The sequence below is a fragment of the Dryobates pubescens genome, chromosome 20, assembly GCF_014839835.1.
Source record: "Dryobates pubescens isolate bDryPub1 chromosome 20, bDryPub1.pri, whole genome shotgun sequence".
In the NCBI taxonomy this organism is placed as follows: Eukaryota; Metazoa; Chordata; class Aves; order Piciformes; family Picidae; genus Dryobates; species Dryobates pubescens.
Window position 1 is genome coordinate 73707 of NC_071631.1, and position 20236 is coordinate 93942.

The 20236-nt window shown below is 50.4% G+C and overlaps 1 protein-coding gene across 1 annotated transcript in view; it reads right to left on the reverse strand.

Annotated features, from left to right (window-relative positions):
• Nucleotides 1-9760, reverse strand: part of EPB41 (erythrocyte membrane protein band 4.1) — an 82035-nt gene extending 72275 nt beyond the window's left edge. Inside the window, exon 1 of the mRNA XM_054170695.1 lies at nucleotides 9680-9760. The gene's annotated coding sequence lies outside the window, so the exon portion shown is untranslated. The remainder of the gene's footprint in view (nucleotides 1-9679) is intronic.
• Nucleotides 9761-20236: the final 10476 nt, after the last annotated feature.

Below are 20236 nucleotides of genomic sequence, written 5' to 3' on the forward strand. Positions count from 1 at the left end.
TTTAGTCTGGAAAGGAGAAGACTGAGAGGGGATTTAATAAATGTTTATAAATATCTGAGGGATGGGTGAAAGCAAGGAAGAGAACACCTCTCCTCACTTGTGCCCTGTGACAGGACCAGGGGCAATGGATGGAAACTACAGCACAGGAAGTTCCACCTCAACATGAGAAAGAACTTCTTTACTGTAAGGGTCACAGAGCCCTGGAGCAGGCTGCCCAGAGAGGCTGTGGAGTCTCCTCCGGAGACTCCTCCGGAGACACCCATCTGGATGTGTTCCTGTGCAACCTGCACTGCATTCTATGATCCTGCTCTGGCAGGGGGGTTGGACCTGATGATCTCCAGAGGTCCCTTCTAACCCCTGACATCCTGTGACCACAATGGCCAGGGGAAGCTGGAAGCCTCTCCATAGAAGTAGACTCCACCACCTCTCTGGGCAGCCCGCTCTAGGGCTCCAGCAACTTCACACCAAAGGTTTTTCCTTAAAAGGTCACTCTTAGAGATGAACACAGTTGGACACTACCAGTTCCTTGGGTTCTCATTCCCAATGTGTGGGTGAAGCATCCCAATCCACGCTGCAGAAAGGGGCAGGGACACAAGTCCTGCAGCAGGACAAAGCACTACACAGCTCTGATCTCACAACAGAATCACAGAATGGTATGGGTTGGAAAGGACCTCTGAGGATCATCTAGTCCAACCCCCATGTGATAGAGCACCACCCAGCTCTGACTCTTTTTCCACCATTTCCTGAGGGAGGGAAGGGCAGCACAGAGCCAAGCAGGAGCAAGCAACCCAGCTACTGCCACCCACAAACACATCAAGTGTTTTTTGAAGATGACATCTAGCAGACAGAAGGGAAATAACAGAAGCAGCAGTTACAGGAACGATGACAAAGCCTCAAGGAGAAGCCTACACCATTTCCTCCAATGAACTCAGTATCAGCTGCTGCTGAAGTCAGAGGAGCTCCGCACATGACCACGTCCCCATGCTATCGGCCACACACCCTCCCCATGTTGAGGCAATCATTGCTCCTCCCAGCTCCACCACAGATAAACCCCTTCTGCAGGGTCCCTCCTGCACTCTGCCTCTGCAACCTGAAATTGTTTCTCAGAAGCTCCTTGAGGAGCAGTCAGCCAACGTGTGCAACTGACTCAGCAAACCCAGGCATCTGCAAGAGCTCTTTTCCATCGTGTTTGAAACCCCTAAGAGGCCTAGCTGCACATGAAAAACAAGGGGAAAACAACATCTATTGAGCCTGCTTTTTCCCCCCTAAAGCAGTTTCTCTTCCTTGCTGTTCCCCCTCTCCATGAAAGGCGGGGGAGGGAGGGAAGGAAGCAGGGGAAGAGGGAAAGGTCCTTAAACCCTTCTGACTAGAGCAGCATACAAACATACAGCTGAGAACAGTCATCTTCTCTGCAGCTGGTTTCCTCCCCAATGCCCCAACAGTGCCAAGTTGTGCCTAAAGTTCTCCCAGCCGCTGGACCAGGCAGCCTGAACTCCCATCTTGCAGTACAGCTCTTCAGGTGCTTACGGACCAAGTCTCACCAACTCCTCACCACACACACTCACTTTCAACTCACAGTTGAAGATAAAAGGCAACAATACTACATTGGCCCTCAGCACAAACTCCAGAAGGGATGGAGGGACACTGGTGCACTCCAAGAGGGAGGGATGGAAAGACATCTTTGGGAAGGTTCATCCCCTGGAGGGATGGAGGGATGTTCTTAGGAGGGTAGAATAGAATAGAATAGACCAGGTTGAAAGAGACCTTCGAGATCATCAAGTCCAACACCACCTAATCAACTAAACCATGGCACCAAGCACCCTAAGTCTCCTCCTAAACACCTCCAGTGATGGCAACTCCACCACCTCCCCAGGCAGCCCATTCCAATGGGTAAATCCCCAGGAGGGATAGAGGAAGAAGGAAGATGTAGACTGGATATTAAAGGAAGAATTCTATACAATGGGGGTTGGGAGACACTGGAACAGGTTGCCCAGGAAGGCTGTGGATGCCTCCTCCCTGGAGATATTCAAGGCCATGTTGGATGAGGCCTTGAGCAACTTCGTCTAGTGGGAGGTGTCCCTGCCCATGGCAGGGGTTGGAACTGGATGATATTCAAGGTCCCTTCCAACCCAACCCATTCTATGATTGCCCCGGGATGATGCATCCCTAAGAAGGATAGAGGAACATCCCCCAGGAGGAAGGCATGAACGGAGGGATTTCCTAGGAAGGGTACATCCCAAGCAGGAATGGAGGGATGCCAAGAGTAGTGCCAGTCCTCACCCCACCCAGTTTCTCACTGCTCAAATCCCAGTATTTGCTACTGAGGACCCTAGAAGTGCTGCTTTCATCTGCAGGTTCTGAGCCCTTCCTCCTGAAAGAAGCCTGGGAACACATCCTCTGCCTCTGTCAGGGCACATTTACATTACAGCTTTGCACTGCCTCTGGACACCTGGACACACTCATGCAGGAGAAGTGGAGATGTCAGTGAGGTGACATTTCTCTTGACTTCACACCAGCCCCCCACAAGAGTTCAACACACAATTTCCATCTTGCACATCAATCACTGCCAGGCAAACAGTTGTAAAACAGGTACCTAGGAAAGGGAATTTTGGCCCAATCCTGGATTTTATGACTTTTCAGACAAAATGAACAGCTTTGTTTTTGTCTACATGAAGAACAAGAAAGCTCTGTCAGCCAGGGAGGATTACAGCTCACCAATGTTCTTTTCCCCTGTGCACACAAGGGCTGCGTCCCTGTGGGGTCCCACCAGCTCTTGTCCCTAATGGCTGATGTGCACCTCAAGATGATGCCATTGGGATCTGCCTGTTTGGAAGCAGGGCTGCAAAACTACCTGCATATAGAATCCAGTATTTGGAAGAGGACACTAAGGGAAGAACTCATTAATGCTTATAAATATCTGTGTCAGAAGGATAGGGCCAGACTCCTCTCAGTGCCAGGACAAGGAGCAACAGACTTAAACTGGAAGTCAGGAGGTTCAACATAAACAGAACGAAAAACTCTTTCACTGTGAGGGTGCTGGTGCTCTGGAGCAGGCTGCCCAGAGAGGCAGTGGAATCTCCTTCTCTGGAGGCATTCCAAACCCACCTGGACACGTTCCTGTGTGAATGACTCTAAGTGATCCTGCTTAGGTAGTGGGGTTGGACTCTATGATCTTCAGAGATCCTTTGAACCCTTGCCATGCTTGGATTCCCTGTGAACTGCAAGCCCTGGGCAGGAATTATTAATCCTGTCTTCAGAGCAGAGTTCGCCTAGCAGAGAATAACTCTAGCCCGGGGTCCCACACATAACGGGACAGGGCTGCTCCCACTTAGCGAGAGGCTTTCTCCTGTGTTTAGTGACATGCCAGCCCTGGGGGGGGAAAGCCTGTCTGCAATCACACCCCAAGACCAGGCTGGTCTGTGCTTGCAGAAGGAAATGGAGGAGATGCTGCGGGACTAGCAGCAGCCACATGCCATCTTCTACCTCCAAGTGTTTGACTCCACAATTCTACCAGAAAGCCATGAGAGCCACTGAGCTATTTATTTAACTAAAAGCTTTTAATTATCTCTCTCACACAGGCACTGTGTGGGGTGGGGAAGGGCAAATAATCAGCCTAAGAGCAGTGACCCACAGGCTCAAAGCAATTGTGTTTTTCACAGAAATAGCTACCTAGCCCCCGTCTCCTCCTGCTGCTTCCAGACCGTGCTCCCATTGGCAGGGCTCCATCCAGGGCATGCTTCCCTATGGGTACAACTCAAGTGATCACTGTGAGAAGGACATCAGTTTGGGCAGAGAAAAGGCTCCTCCCCAAGTCTGGCTTGCAGGTTTTCTTGGGATATTACCTGATGGTGGGAACCCACTGGAATGTTTGGCTGACATCCCACAGCACTCATCCTCACCAAGAGATAGAATAGACCAGACCAGGTTGGAAAAGACCTTCGAGAACATCAAGTCCAACCCTATCACCCAACACCATCTAATCAACTAAACCATGGCACCAAGTGCCTCATCCAGTCTCCTCTTAAACACCTCCAGTGACAGTGACTCCACCACCTCCCTGGGCAGCACATTCCAATGGCCAATCTCTCTCTCTGTGAAGAACTTCTTCCTAACATCCAGCCTAAACCTCCCCTAGCACAGCTTGAGACTGTGTCCTCTTGTTCTGGTACTGCTTGCCTGGGAGAAGAGACCAACCCCCACCTGGCTACAACCTCCCTTCAGGTAGTTGTAGAGAGCAAGAAGGTCTCCCTGAGCCTCCTCTTCTCCGGGCTAAGCAACCCCAGCTCCCTCAGCCTCTCCTCACAGGGCTGTGCTCCAAACCCCTCCCCAGCTTTGTTGCCCTTCTCTGGACACCTTCCAGCAACTCAACATCTTTCCTAAGCTGAGAAGCCCAGAACTGGACACAGGACTCAAGGTGTGGCCTAACCAGAGCTGAGCACAGGGCAGAATGACTTCCCTGCTCCTGCTGGCCACACTCTTCCTGCTGCAGGCCAGGATGCCGTTTGCCTTCTTGGCCACCTGGGCACACTGCAGGCTCATGTTCAGCCTACTATCAACCAGTACCCCTAGGTCCCTCTCTGCCTGGCTGCTCTCAGCCACTCTGACCCCAGCCTGCAGCACTGCCTGGGGTTGTTGTGGACAATTTGTAGAACCCTGCACTTAGATGTGTTAAATCGCATGCCCTTGGACTCTGCCCATCTGTGCAGCCTGGCAAGGTCCCTCTGCAGAGCTCTCCTGCCCTCTAACAGATCAACTCCTGCCCCCAGCTTGGCATCGTCTGCAAATTTACTGATGATGGACTCGATGCCCTTGTCCAGATCATCAGTAAAGATATTGAACAGGATGGGGCCCAGTACTGATCCCTGGGGGATACCACTAGTGACTGGCTGCCAGCTGGATGTAGATAAAGCGCTCCTCAAAAACACCCACGTGGAAGGGAAGCACACAACACAATGACCATGGCCACAAAATGAGCCACGGAGCTCACTCACCAACAGAAACACCCCCCCCCAGAGTTGCTCCTCCTCCTCCATCCTCCTAACTCTGCATCGACAGCAGGGAGAGAGAAAATGCTTGGTCCCCTCCAAAACTCACCAGCGTCCACATGCTGTGCAGCTTCATAAATTATACATCGCAAGCACTGCTGTAGACGTTTGCTCTGGGTGGAGCAGCTAAAGCCAGCTGGTGTGGGCATTTGGTTGAAAAGCCCCTATCAGAAATACAGTGGGGTCTGGAGAAGGGTGCACTGGAAGGGCACAATGGCTTCAAACACACCCCAAGCCCCCACTGTTTTCTGCTCTGTAAAACTGCTTCATTAAAAAACAGATTTGCTCTGTCTACAGAGTTGAGTTAGAAGTGTCTGCTTTTGGTACAGAAGGTTAACAGCATTACACAAGCAAAAATTCACAGCAACAGCAAACACACGTAAACAACAGAGCCAGCGTAAAGAAACTAATAATATTAATCTGGATTAAGTACAAGCCATGAACATTCTAACCTAATCCATCAAAGATAAATCCCTGCTATGCCACATCCTACAGTTCTCTGCAACTTAAGGAATCACAGCACTGATCAAAAGGGCAGAGCAAATGAGAAGTATCAGGTGAAATCTCTATTAAGCTGCCTGCTTAATCTATGCAAGATTACAGCGGAAACCAAGCACCCCGAAAGCAGAACAACCATTGCAAAACATCGCCAAGCCCAGAGTGCAGTTTCCACTTCAGATGCAAAGCATCACACTGAGCTTCCCCAGAGAGATGCATGACAACAGCAAAACACAGCTCTGAGCCTGAGCAGTTTGAGTATTTGCCATTTCTTAATGCTCCAGAAAAGTTGCAGGGAGCTGAACTGTGGTTAGGAAGAAGCCAGGAGATCTGCAATGGAGTTTAAAAGATCAAAACAAGGTTTATGATAGGAAATTATTTGCATCCATAGGGCTGCTGCAGGCCCCTCAACCTTATTAAAGCAACACCTCTGATTCATGACAGCTCATTACCATGAATGTAAAAGCAGCTTCGGCAAGCAGAGCAAGTCCAGACAGACCCACTGGAGCACACAAACGCAGCCCAGCCTGAGCTCCTCATCTGTGGACTTACACAGTGGGGTGTGAAGAACTTGCTCTGCTTCCCATCTGGTCAGGTTTCTCTGTTCCAGGTGATCCCTGGCCTGGACACCTGGAGAGAGCCCAGAGCTCACCAGCATCTCTGAGCTGCACTAACTTCTCCAGCTTTTTCCCAGAAATGATACCTTGTGGCAGTAAGAGGCTGAAGAAAACCCCATTCTGCCACAGAAGGGGTACTGTCAAGGTCCATCCCCAAAGGAAGAGGCTCTCATCAGATACCCCTCCTTAAAGAACTAATCAAAGAAAGGTATTTGACACATCAACTCCTGGCCAGGTGCTGTGGACACACACCCAATACCTCCATGAACTGCCCTGAGAATGAAGAGCTGAAGGTTTACTCACTGACCCCAAAAATCCAAAATTCTTTTGAGATGCTAAATAACTCCTGATGAACACCCAGTACACAGCCACTGCCTCCCATTTTTATGTACAGTTCTCTCCCAGCATGTTACATGTCACCTTCCCGGCATCAACACATCAAAGCTTTCAGAGCATCCCAACATCCCGTGGCTGGAAGCCTGCAAGCTACCCTGGCACAGCCAGGCTTTGATCGCTTAATGAATGAATTTGCAAACGCAGTTGCTTACTAGAGAAGCAACACATCCACCAGACTGCTTCACATCAATCCCGATATTTGCTCAACAAGCAGTAAATGGGGCGTCAGAAGAGATCTGTTTTGCCGCGTCCCGAAAAACCAAGCGCTGTCAAGTGAAAACATCGCAGCTGCTCAGGCGGAGCGGCAGGGAGCTGGCAGCTCACTACCGGAGACAGAAGCTGTGCGTTTGGAGCATCAGTGGTCTAAAGCACTGCCGGGCTCTGGGAGCAGACGGTGTGTTGGAACAGGCTGTGCAGAGTCCTTCCTCCCCTTGCCCCAGCTAGCCGTGCCCAGGAGTCTGCTGCTGCCTTCCAAACAAATGCTCCCCTGAGAAGGGTTTGTTTCAAATTGCATCGAAGCCATCAGAGCAGAACACAGTCAATTCCTGTTCCTCTGATCTGACACAATTCATGTCATTGGGGGGGGGAGGGGGAGAGGACCAACCACGGTCTACTTGAGTTTTAAAGGCAAGGAGCACTATGTTTATCCTTGATGTTTAGCTTCTGCAGCAGATTACGTTTGTCCACAGGAATCCCAGAAAATCCTCATCTTCTTTACTAAAGCAATGTCAGCAGAGATACTCAAAGGGCCCTACTACCTTTTACATCACACCCAACACTCCAAATTGTCACCAAAAGGGAATTAAAGATGCCAGAGGCTGGCATCACGACATGGAAAAACAAACACCAAGTCCACAAACAGGATGGCCACAGGACATGCACCGAAAGCAGAACACCCCCATCAATGACCCCACAGTTCCATTAACAACCATCACATCTCATCAACAGCCACCGCAACACTGCAGAAAAACCTTCGATGAACTAGGATACACTTCTGTCAGCCATTACCAAAAACCCTACCTTCCCCTGCACCTCCACAAAGCAATCTCTCCAGCCAGGGGAGCAGCTCCTAGGGCAGCAACACTGTACATCAGCTAACTAGGAAAGGAACTGCACTAGGAGCAACAGCAACGGGCTCAGAGCCCTTCCATCTACACACGGCCTCCTCCCAACACCTCACGGGGTTATTTTTCCTCCAACAACTCACTGTGACATAAGAATCAGCTCATCAGAAGACGATCCCTCCAGATCTATCCAAGTTAGGCAAACAAACCCCAACACATTTGGAAAGCCTTCTAAATATAAAGAGCAAAGTAAAGCAAAAATTTGGTTTCTGCTGTTGCTCAGAAATAAGATTTTGGTTTGTTTCTCCATATCTTAATTAATTTATAACAGAGGGAATTGAATTATAACTGAGCCATCATTTTCAGCACCACACCTGCCTCAGAAATTGGAGTGTCAGAGAAATTTTCCTTTTACAGCTGGGCATGCAACACTTAAACACTCACACACCCAGAGCTGGAAGAGCCCAAAATCAGCCTCCCCCAACCCCACACAGTCGCCTTAGAGCACAAAGAGGGAGCAGTTCCTCCTCCCCAAGAAACACTCAAGGGACAGCACTCTGGCTTGTGGATGCTCACAGATGGCTCAAGATGCAATTTTAATTCCTTTTTGTATCCAGCTGCCTCGCTGGATACAAAATAAAAATACGGCCTGGTGGCAAACCCCTTTAACTGGAGAACACTGAGTCCCAGCAAACTGGGATCTCTCTTCAGCTGAAATTTGGAGGGAAGCAGGATGCTTGGCCTGAAGAACCTTCACCCAACCACGGCACCACACTCATGAGAGGGCAAGCGCAGTCCCAGCGTTTTACCAAGCCCCGAGCTCTTCCCTGTCATGTCTTCTTCGTCCTCCTCCTGCACAATGGACTCCGTACAGAGCTGGGAATCCTGGTTCGGCCACTGGCAGCCCTGGGCACCTACAGCCTCAGCAAGGAGGGGATACCGAGTGCCAGCTCCCTTGTTGTTGCGTCCCCCATCCTGCTGTCCCCTTCTGTTTCTGCCCTTCTCCACAACCTGTCTCCAGCCAAGTCTCAGCCTTCCAGCTTCTAGCTCTCCATGCCACCACCACGGAAAGCTCGCACATCCTGTGCACAAACACAGACTGCATGCATGCAGAGAGCACATATGGGACACACCATGCAGCCCCAATACACCACACACATCATGTACCCCAATTATGTCACACACACCATGCACCCCAGATACACAACACACAGTGTATGTGCAGACCACACACATACACTCACACCCTTTGCATGCACACAGGAAGACATGTAGCATGTGTGTACAGACACACCATGCACCGACTATGTACACACAAACGTGTGTGTGCACTCACTGTGCAGATCATGTACACGTGAACACATGCATGCCTGCAGACACACTGTGCAGACTATGAACACACAGACTGGGCACACATGCAAGCGTGTGCACAAATCAGACCACACATACGAACACATCATGCACAGACTGTACAGATAACACCATGCACAGACTATGTACGAACACGTGTGTGCAGACCATGCACATGTGAATGTATGCATGTGCTCATACAGACGCTGCACAAATATGCACATGAACACATGCACGTGCACAGACACATTGTGCACAGGCTATGTGCACAGGAACACATGCATATGCATGCAGATACACCTTACACAGACTACGAGTATGTGAATGCACGTGTGCATGCAGATACACCATGTACACGTGAACACAAGCATGTGCACAGACAATATGCACACAGACCATGCACACATAAGCACACACATGTGCGTGCACACACTGTGCACACATGAACACACGCAGCCCGTGCGTGCGGACGTAAGGTGCACACACAGGGTGCAAAGACCCCGTGCACACACACCCCTACACATGCCCAGGCTGCCCGATAACGCCGGCTGCACACACGCACACACCGAGCAAGGACCGTGCGCACAGATAACGCCGCGCACTCAAACACACGCACCGGGTGCACACACAGTGGACAGACGGTGCACACACACGCACACCCGATGCACGCACACCCGATGCACGCACACCTGCGCCCACTAGCATTTACCCGCCCGCCAAGAGCGCGCTCGAGGCCTCCTCCGCTCCCGGTGCCCGCCGCCTTCTCCCTGGGACGCGCTGAGCCGCTCCTTCCCTCTCCGATGTAGCACTCTCGGGGTCGTGCAGCTCCTCTCCTGCGCCCAGCAGGCTCGGATCCGCTTGGCTCAGGTCGGATCCGCCCGGCTCCGCTCCGCGCCCGCTGAGCCCACCCCTCTCCCCTCCGCCCGCCGCCGCCGCCGCTCTGCCCACCGCGCGCCGCGCAGCCCAGTGCCGCCCCCGCCCACAACACTGTAGTAAGCTCCTATTGGCTGACAGCAGAGGGCGGGGCGCCAGAGCTGCTTCTCTATTGGTGGAGGGGAAACGGCGGCTTGCGGGGGGAGGGGGGGGCGAGAGCGCGCGCCCCCTCAGCGCTTCCCGCCCCCTCCCTCCCTGCTCCCTCCCCCAGGGCTGCCCGCGGGCGCCGAACCCCGGCCCTAGGAGACCGCGGCCCTTCCCCCAGCCCGGCAGAAAAACACCCGGGAGTGAGCGAGGAGATCTGAACAGACAGGATTACCGGCGTCCCCTCCTCCCCACCGCTTAACCGATGTTGAGGGGGGAAACGAAGGGGCCGGAGTTACTTGGTGCGGCCTGGATCCGGTGCAAAGAGGGCAGGAGAGGCCCTGCCCGCAGGTAACGGCGAGATGCAGCGGGCCGCGCTCTCCTCCCGCCGTGACCTAGATTTTCAGTACAGGTCGCTGTTGCCCGGAGAAAGTAGTGGCCCAGCTCCGGAGGAAGGACCCAGGGCAGGGGTAGGGGTGTTGGTGTTCTCTTAATATTTTTTTAAACACAAGGGCATCATCAGCCGTCCAGGGGCTGACTCAGATGATGTGACAACCATACAGAGTTTTGTGTTGGTTATCGAGATGGTAGATGCTTGGTCAGCGAGAACCCCCCACATCCGTACTGGTGAAGGTGCAAGAGGCACACCAGCACACCCTCACCAAGATCAACCTGCTCCCCCATGGTGAAACCATGCCCATAACAGCATGGACTGGCTTCTCTTCACCTACAGCCCGAGTATAATGAGTTATCTTGTCAAGCAGAGCTGTCCAGCTCCATACACCAGAGCAAAACGCTCCCCAGCTTGTCAGCTCTTCCTTGACGCTACAGCCTGACCATCTTACAGGGGGGGGAGGGTGTACTAAATCCCTCCCAAATATATACACAGCCCCAAAAGACACACAGCACTGAGGCTTCTCTGTTTGCCTCCCAAGGAGAATTAAGCTCTCAGGCACATTATTCTGCTCACTTTAAGAGTGACCATCCTTCAGCAGCAGCTAATACCCTGGGCTGATGGGCAGCCTGGATGGGATGACTTCATCCTTCCCTCACTAGTACTGACCTAGCAATGGCCACTCACACACTAAGGACATTTGTGCTAAATGTCATCTAAACAAACCCCATCTTACAGAAAAATTAACATGCTTCCCACAGCTTTTCTCCTCTGTATGCCTATGACACTCAGTTGGGAACGGAGCGGCTCCCTCCTTGTTTCAGTCTTGAGATCACTCACAAAAAGCTCCTTAATGGGAGCAAAGAGAAGTATTTTCACCTAAAATCTGGACTGTCTGGTGATTTCCTTGGACTCAGATGAGCACATTTGATTCAAAGACACAAGCTGGTGGCTTGAAGTCACTGCTCCTACACCAGAGACAGGCAGCTCCCATGGCACTCTGGCTTCACTCCCCACGGCATTAAATTAACACATTTTAATAGCCCAGGCTGTGAACTGGAGGAGGCTCAGCTGTTTGGTGCTGACCCACCACAATAAGTGCTGCCTTTGCTGCTGCTCACCCACAGATGGTCTGGAAAGAGACTGTCATAAGAGAATCCAAAGGCCTTTGAGGACAAAACCACTGAGCAAAGAAGCCACGATTTTTGAATGCAAGGGTTGGCAACAGCTTCTTGCAGAGAGGTCAAACAAGCAAACAAAACCACACTGCTTCATTGCAACACAAACACACACTGACCAGGCAGACTGCAGATTACATGGAGAAGAGACCAGGGCAACAAAACCTTCACATCAAAACACTAATTTAACACCACACAGCATGTCACCCACCCTGCTCAGATCACCAGATGATCCCCAGCCCCATCTGCCAGCGCAGAGTATTTTGAGTCATTATTTCCTAGGTGAAGCATTTATCCACAGGGAACACCTGTCCAAGCTGCTCTACATGCAGGAAAAGGGCACTATTACTCTTCAAACACCAAACAAACCATGGAGAGCTCAAACAGCAGGAAAAAAAGAGCAGTCAAGTCACCAGACATGGTCTGTGCCATGAGAGTGCCTTGAAAATGCCCTTCTAAGGCAGGGAAGTTTAAACCTAGCCCAAACAATCCTTTGTCGGGAGGAAAAAAAAAAACAACACACAACACTCTTCTGCACATGGAAATCACAGAAGCACCAACTGGTTTGGGTTGGAAAAGACATTAAAGATAATCCACTTCCAACCTTCTACCATGCACAAAGACACCTTCCACTAGCCCAGGTTGCTCAAGACCCCATCCAGCCTGGCTTTGAACACTTCCAGGCTGTAAGCCTCCACAAGCTCTCTGGGCAACCTGCTCCAGTGCCTCACCATCCTCACAGGGAAGAATTCCTAATCGAAATGTATCTTATTCCAGTTAGAAGCCATTACCCCTCATCCTGTCCCTACAATCAACTGCACCACCACACCTCTGCTGTAAATCACTGGCTTAGCTTCTAACCTTTTCCTTCCTACACAGCCCCCAAGTGACCTCTGAAATCCCATAGGAAGCAATGGAAATTTCTTACATTCTTCACTATAAAACCAGTTTGCAGTTGTGTTTGTGGTCTCTAAGGCAGAAGTTTCTCCTTGAGAGCTGAAAGGCCACTTGGCAACTGCTCAGAGCCTGATGGACGCAGCCAGGGCAAATCAAGCAGGTCACATGGAACACCACCAGCCCCTACCCTCTGCCCATTTAGTGTGCACACAGCCAGCAAGAGGCTCAGACATACACATTCTAGCATCTTAAGAGCACCTAGACAGTAGATGAAATCCAGCTCAAGTGAATTCTTCATTTAAAAAATCCTTTATAATGTGGTCCAGTGCTCTGCAAGCCTCACAGGATATACACTGCTGGTAGGACCTGTTGGAAAACAAGGCTCACTGTTTACACCAGTGCTGGTGAATGCTGTGCCTAAAAGCATTACTGGCACACAATAAACTGCACAGAGCTCTCTTCACCCCAAGGACTTTCTCTATGTGAGGAATTCACAGTTTAAGCAAAGGAATTGTGCATCACACTGGTATCAGTGATCCCTCCCCCAAAGCAAGCAGGATTTAAGGTGAAGAGAAATAGGATTATGCCAGGTTCTAGGAAAACAAAGAAATTAAGCCGGTCAACTCAGTCATTTATCCACTGCTGTCTCCATAAGCTGGTTGTGTCTATCTCACACACACATATGTGCACATACAATGGGCACAGGCAGTTACATGCCATGTTCACGTGCTTGGCTAAGGTGTGACAGCCTCTGGAGCAGCAGCAGCCATTTCACACGAGCAAACAAGGTGGGAGGAGAGCAGGTGGCTCAGTTTTGCCAGCTCCTGGCCCTCTTCCCTTGGCTCCTCTTCCCAAAGTTCTTGTCAGCATCAGCAGTGCTGATTTGGATGAGAGCAGGCGGCCAGAATGAGGTGTAAAGGAAATCTCCCTCTGACTTCACAAGCATCATTTTACTGTAAAACAGTGATCCAGAACAAAGATCTTTCAGGTAAATGATTTACCTAGAAGGAAGGAGTACTCCAGCCAAAGCTGCACTTCTCCCATGCTCACCCCTTCACTTAGCCCAGGACACAGCAGGCACAGCAGCACTTGCTGCCAAGGAAGAGCCTCTGAGAGGCTGAACTGCCAGCTCAAGGTATTTTCATGAAGAACTAGAACATGCTGCACTGCATCACTGCAGGAAGGACATTGAGGGGCTGGAGCAGGCCCAGAGAAGGGCAGCAAAGCTGGTGAAGGGTCTGGAGAACAGGGCTGGGGAGGAGCAGCTGCAGGACCTGGGGATGTTCAGGTGCAGAAAAGAAAGCTGAGAGGAGACCTTCTGGTTCTCTACAACTCGCCAGAAGAAGGTTGCAGGCAGGTGTGGTTGGTCTCTTCTCCAAAGGAACTGGCAACAGGACAAGTGGAAACAGCCTTAAGTTGTGTTCATGAGGAACAATTTCTTCCCCCAAAGGGTTGCTAAGGCCTCGCACAGGCTGCCCAGGGCAGCGGTGGAGTCCCAATTCCTGGAGGGATTGAAAAGTTGTGTAGATGTGGTGCTGAGGGACATGGTGTAGCAATGGACTTGTTAATGCCAGGTTCTGATGATCCTAAAGGCCTCTTCCAGCCTAAATGATTCTGTGGTTCTGTGTGTGCGCAGTGGCACATCCACACTCAGCTGGCTCAGTGTCAAGTATTTAACCAAAGATTACATCTGCAGACCAGCCCATCATAGCACTCTCTAAAACCAACAACTGATTCATTGTGGAGCCAGTTGTTAAAGTGACAAGCAGCTCCCTCCATAGTTAAACAGACCAAGAGACTGCACTGCTGTAATCACAGCCTCATGGCCAGTTTAGCTTCTGGTTCTGCCAAATCCAAGCTGCTTCTCCACAAGGGAAACACCTCTCCTATGAGGACAGGCTGAGGGAGCTGAGGTCACTCATGCTGGAGAAAACTTCAGGGAGACCTTAGAGCTGTCTTCCAATTCCTGAAGAGATGCTATAGGAAGGCTGGAGAGGGACTTTCCATGAGGGTGTAAAAAGACAGGACAAGGGGGAATGGTTTGAAGCTGAGGGAAAGCAGGGTTAGACTGGAGCTGAGGAAGAAGTTCTTCAGTACCCAGGTGGTGAGACTCTGGAATGGGTTTCCCAAGGAGGCTGTGGATGCCTCCTGTCTGGGGGTGTTCAAGGCCAGGTTGGATGAGGCCTTGAGCAACCAAGTCTAGTTGAGAGGTATCCCATGGCAAGGGACCCCTGAGGTCCAACCTAAGCCATTCTGTGATTCTATGATGTGGTTTCTTACTGGGAAGTTTTCCTTGGTTAGTTGTTTTAACAGCAGAAGTTGTGCCCTTTAAGGGCCATTATTGCCAAAGTAAAACTACACGTTCTTTCCCACAGGTAGAAGAATCCCATTTTCAAGCCTTTTGGTACTGGAAAAGAAATGGAAAGGTAGAGGGGATAGCTGGGCAACTGAGCCTCTACACCAGGAATTATCACCACAAACCCCCAATAAATTTATGCAAAAAAGCTCCCACTGTGGGTTTTCTTCATTTGCATAAAGCTGATGTTCACTTGACTCGGTGTCCTGCAGCACAGCAGACTGGCTCCAAGAATAAAATAGATGAAGAGGTGCATTGGCTCTCCAGGATGCATGCCAGCACAGGGAAGAACAGCTCCCTGGAAAGTCAGCTTTGTTCCAGAGCTCAGAAACAGGGCGTGAAGCACATTTCTGCCAAGATGCACCATTTAAAGATTAGAGGAGGTCAGCTTCAGACTGCAGGACCCAGTTTTGACACGGGGAGTGTTTCTACGCTGAGAGATAAATACTCTTCCCCTTGAGTATGGGTAGGAAGTATTAAATATACAAGTGGCTGCACTTAAAGGATCTAGAAAGTCCTTAAACAAGCCTGGAAAACACAGTGATGCTGTGAACGCAAGCGGTGCGGACTCTGCAAGAGGCAAAATCATTGTGGTGTGAGCCTGAGCTCCAGAAACAGCTTGAGAGATGGACTGAACCAAGCAAAGAGGCCTCAGAAGAGAGACAACCAGCCAAGAGTCATGAGCTCTCCCTCACTTCAAGCATTTCCCAGTTTTTCATTCCACAGCAGCCTTGGTGTAACGAAGACAACTACACACCAAGGCACGTGCTCACAGAGAGAGCCTGACTGCCTGCCTTTCATTCATGAATTCCAGGAGATGCTGCTGGAAACCTCTCCCTTTGGGCATCAGGAGGAATCCAAAGCCCTTGCACCAGCCTCCTAAACCAAACATGAACAGCCAGCTTGGGCAGAGACATAGCTACCACTTCAGCAGGGGACAAGCTCGGCTCTGCAGCCTTTGTTGAATCAACCCAAAAACAGCAGTTAGTGCCACCTAGGGACTAGCGTTAGGGCAGGGAGGCAGAAGAGCCAGACCACAAACAAAGGATGTCAGTGGCTGATTTTCTCCTCACATGGATGAGGAGCCAAACTGCAGAGAAGACAGGCTCTGGTCTATTTAAATAACACCAGGGAGGTGGGTTTTGAACTGCAGCTTCTCACCAGTAAAGCACCAGTTAGGTGAAGCTTTCACAAGAGGCTGCTCAAGCACAGATCTGACTCCATGCTGTTAGGCTCTTGATCTGATCAAAGAGCATCCCTTGGCTGCAAAATACTCAGAGCTCTTTGGTTCAGGGAAGGGAAGTTTTAAGACCAGAGTTTACTTATGAGCAGTGAGTACCCTGCAGTCGTGGTGCGGAGCCCTCCAGTCCATACCAACACATCACTTCTTAAGCAAAGACCAGGCAAAAAAGCCACCCAAACCATGAGCTGAGTGCTAGACAACTGAGAGCAGTTTGTTATTGTTCTTCTCAATGCTGATCAACATCTAGAGGGTGGGGGACAAGAGGATGGGGGCAGATTCTTTTCAGAGGTGCCCAGCAACAAGACAAGGGGCAATGGGCTCAAACTGGAACACAAGAAGTTCTACCCAAACAAGGAAAAGCTTCTTTGATGTGTGAGCGCCAGGGCCCTGGAGCAGGCAGAGGTTGTGGAGTGTCCTCTGGGGAGCTTTCAACCCCACCTGGCCACTGTGATCCCAGGCAAGCTGCCTGAGCAGAGGGCTTGGACCAGGTAAGTTCCAGAGGCTTCTTCCAGCCCCCACCATGCTGGGATTCTGTGTGAGAGTCCCAGCCAGACCTGCACATCTGAGAGTGGCAACTGTCCAGACCCAACATTTATTTAATTAGTTTTCTACAAAGAGTGAATACAACTTCTAACCAGAGCATGAGCTACCTCGTTCCTTCCAGAACTCAGAGCTGAAGCTCTGCACCACATTGCTCCATGCAGTTTGCCATTTGCTTGGGCCTTCCAGGGTATGTCTTAAGCTATGATCTACATCAGACTCAACACCCCGAGTCCTTTCTCCAGATGAACCCACCAGCTAATGCAGCGCAGTCAAAGTCTACTGTGAGCATTTCTGCAGGTGCTCAGTGATTAATTGGTGTACATTTCTATATCAGAAATTTATTTTTAAAAAAAGGCTTCTCAGGTGGGTTGAACTGCAGAATACTAACCCTTGAAACCAGCACTCATGAACACCAGCTTCAAAAATATTAATATCCATAGGACACAATCCTGGAGGAAAGCATCATGTTGCTGCCAGCTTTTCTGGAGCTTTACAAAATAAAGTATTTTGAGGCTTTCTTTCAGGTTATATCTTTCCGTGCTCATAAAGAAAACCCAAAGCAGTTCAGATTTATAGACAAGAACTCAGGGAAGGGAGTGGGGGAAACCAGCAATTGTAGCAGGAAGCTGTGGGGATGGATGGAGGGACAGGGAGGGTAAGAAGCTTCACCCAAACTGCCATTGCCAGTTAACAGCTAAGAATCAACCTCTCTGAAAAACATTTGTTACTGAAATAACGTAACTCTGTGAGTTTGATGCACTCTACAGGTCCAGGGAGGCTGCAAGTGCTCGTGGTCTACACAGGCAATCTCCCGAGCAAGAGCTGCAGCCAACAGCCGTGAGATGCACACTGGACAAATCTCACCTCGGCCCTTCACCAAGGACGGCGTCAGAAAGCAGCTAATAATCATTAAGCTGCCATCTTGTATTTCTCATTATTTTTCTTCACAGCAGGGTTCCTCCAACCACCCAGCCAAAGGCAAGGAGGTTCAACGAAAGGGTTGTTTTGAAGAGAGCTCACAGCTGTCTCCACGTGAATGGCCCTCCAAGAACAGTAGCAACTACTGCTCCTGCCCACAGAGCCCAGAGGAAGGCATCTCTCCTCAGCCTGGCCTTCAGTGTTGCTTTTCAGGTCAACTAAAACAGCTTTTCTTGTGCAACAAGAGATGCAGAAAGCTCACTTGCTTTTGAGTTTTTGCTTTCATGTAATTAGATGGTAATTCAGAAGGCAGCACTGCTATTTTAAACACCACAATGAGAAGCATTTCACTGCCTTACAAAGAGCTGAAGTGAAACACCCAGCTAAGCAAGCCCCAGAACTTGACACCCTGTCAAATCCTGATGGTCTCCTCCTAAGGGATGGGATGAGCACAAGAAACACTCTGCTACTGCATTTCTAGGAGAGGTTAAAAGCAGAAAATCTCACTGAAAAGTGGAAAGGCAGGAGACATTTGTTCTTCCTCTTTGAGCTACATGTGCATAAACGAACTGGAACACAGCAGGTTCCACAGAAACATAAGGAAAAACTTTTTCACACTGAGGGTGGCAAAGCACTGGACTAGGCTGCCCAGAGAGGTTGTGGAGTCAGCCTCTGAGGCATTCAAAACCCACCTGGATGTGTTCCTACAAGATTTATTCTAGGTGATCCTGCTTTGCAGGGGGAATTGGACTTGATGATCTCTGGAGGTCCCTTCCAACCCTCACCATGCTGTGATTCTCTGATTCTGTGAATAAGAATCAAGGGGACACCCAAGTTCAAACCACAACTGTTGCTTGACAGCTTCACAAGGCAAAGCCCTTCTGGGTGACCCATGAACTACAGGACAGAAAGAAACAATTTTGGGCACAGGTGAACTTGAAGACCATGCCACTTGGCTCCCGCCATCACCAGCGCAGGGAAAGACGCAGCCCAGAGCAGCCCAGAGCAGAGCAGACACGCTGTGCCTGCCACCTCCTCTGCACAAAGCCAGACAGCACACACAGCCTCACCTTGGATTTCTTGACATGCTTCAAATAATGGCAGCATATATGAATGCCAGCTCAAAGGTCAAGAGCACAGCCCCAAACACCACAGGCTCCTCTTGCTCCACTTGCATCTTCAGCATTTTCCTTCATGGCTTCTGCCCTCAGCTTCTTGCAGCACATCCCTCCACAGAGCTGCTGGTGTGTTACTTTCAGGACAGATGCCCAACTCTCTTATCGGGCCAGAAGAGATTCACTTACTACAGCTCCTATTATGTATTTTATGGTTACCTAAGAGATAAGCCAGGCTTAAAGATGGAAAGCCAACCTGAGCCTGCTGATTTCTCTGCTGAGTGAAGGTTAGGGCTGGCCCTGATCCACTGAAACTGTACCACACAACTTACCAACTTTATCTTACCATTGCTAACAAGGTTTGGCTGAGCTGTCCCTTCTGATGACCAAGATTAATACCAAGTATTCAGCAAGCAGCAAATTTTATCTCATCAGGATCTTGAGTAATTCCCTGTTCAAGGAAGGCAGGGAACTACTGGAGAGAGTCCAGTAGAGGCTATGAAGATGCTGTAGGTACTGGAACATCTTCGTGAGGAGCAAAGGCTGAGAGCCCTGGGGCTGTGGAGCCTGGAGAGGAGCAGCCCCGGAGGGGATCTGATTAATGCTCAGCAAGAGGATGGGGCCACACTTTGCTCAGTAGTGCCCAGGGACACGACAAGGGGCCATGGGCACAAACTGGAACTGAGGAGGTTCCATCTGACCAGAAGAAGAAACTTTTTTGATGAGAGGGTGCTGGAACCCTGGAGCAGGCTGCCCAGAGAGGCTGTGGAGTCTCCTTCTCTGGAGAGCTTCCAACCCCCCCCCCAGCCATCATGACCCTGGGTAAGCTGCTGTGGATGCCCTGCTGGAGCAAGGGGGGTGGACTGGATGATTCCCAGAGGTCACGTCCACCCACTCACCATGCTGGGATTCTGGGACTCTGTGATCAAACCCCCAAAAGCAGGAGGATTAAAATGCAAGTTTCTACCCTCTGTGTAGTACCTGAAAGACAACAGAGCATTCACACACAGAGAAGCCACAGCAAGCCTGCTCTGGGAATAGCAAACCAGACATTGTTCAGGGGACCAGCCTTCCCCAAGAAGAAAATTCACCCTTGACCAGAGACTTGTCATGCAGCAACAACCCGAGGGGTGACTGTGTCCTAAAGCACTCACGCATGATGGTGGAAGATCCGGTTCCTGCTCACCTGGACCAGGCCACCCTGGCCAGCCTGACAGTTACAGCTGTTGCCTGTGGCTCTTGCTAACTCACTCCAACAATCCTGTGAGTGAGCATTTGCCTTTTGCTCCAAACACGATCCTGGCCAGCATACTGCCAGCCAGTTTCCTGCAGCTACCCCTTCTGCATTCAAATGACTGGGGTGTGGTGTTGGGAGCTCAGCACCTCCACTCAGGGAAGGTTCTCTGGTTAATTAATGATCCTTCCTTGAGAGACTTGGTAGCAAACAACAGCTCGTTCAGAACAGGAGACAGCTGCTCAGCTTCCAAATATAGTGCTTCACTTCTAAGAACAACAGGTTTATGCTCAGATGTGATTCCTGCCTCCTGCCCTCCTGAGTGAGGCACCGTGTAATAACGCTGAGTTTCAGAATAAAGCAATCTGTTC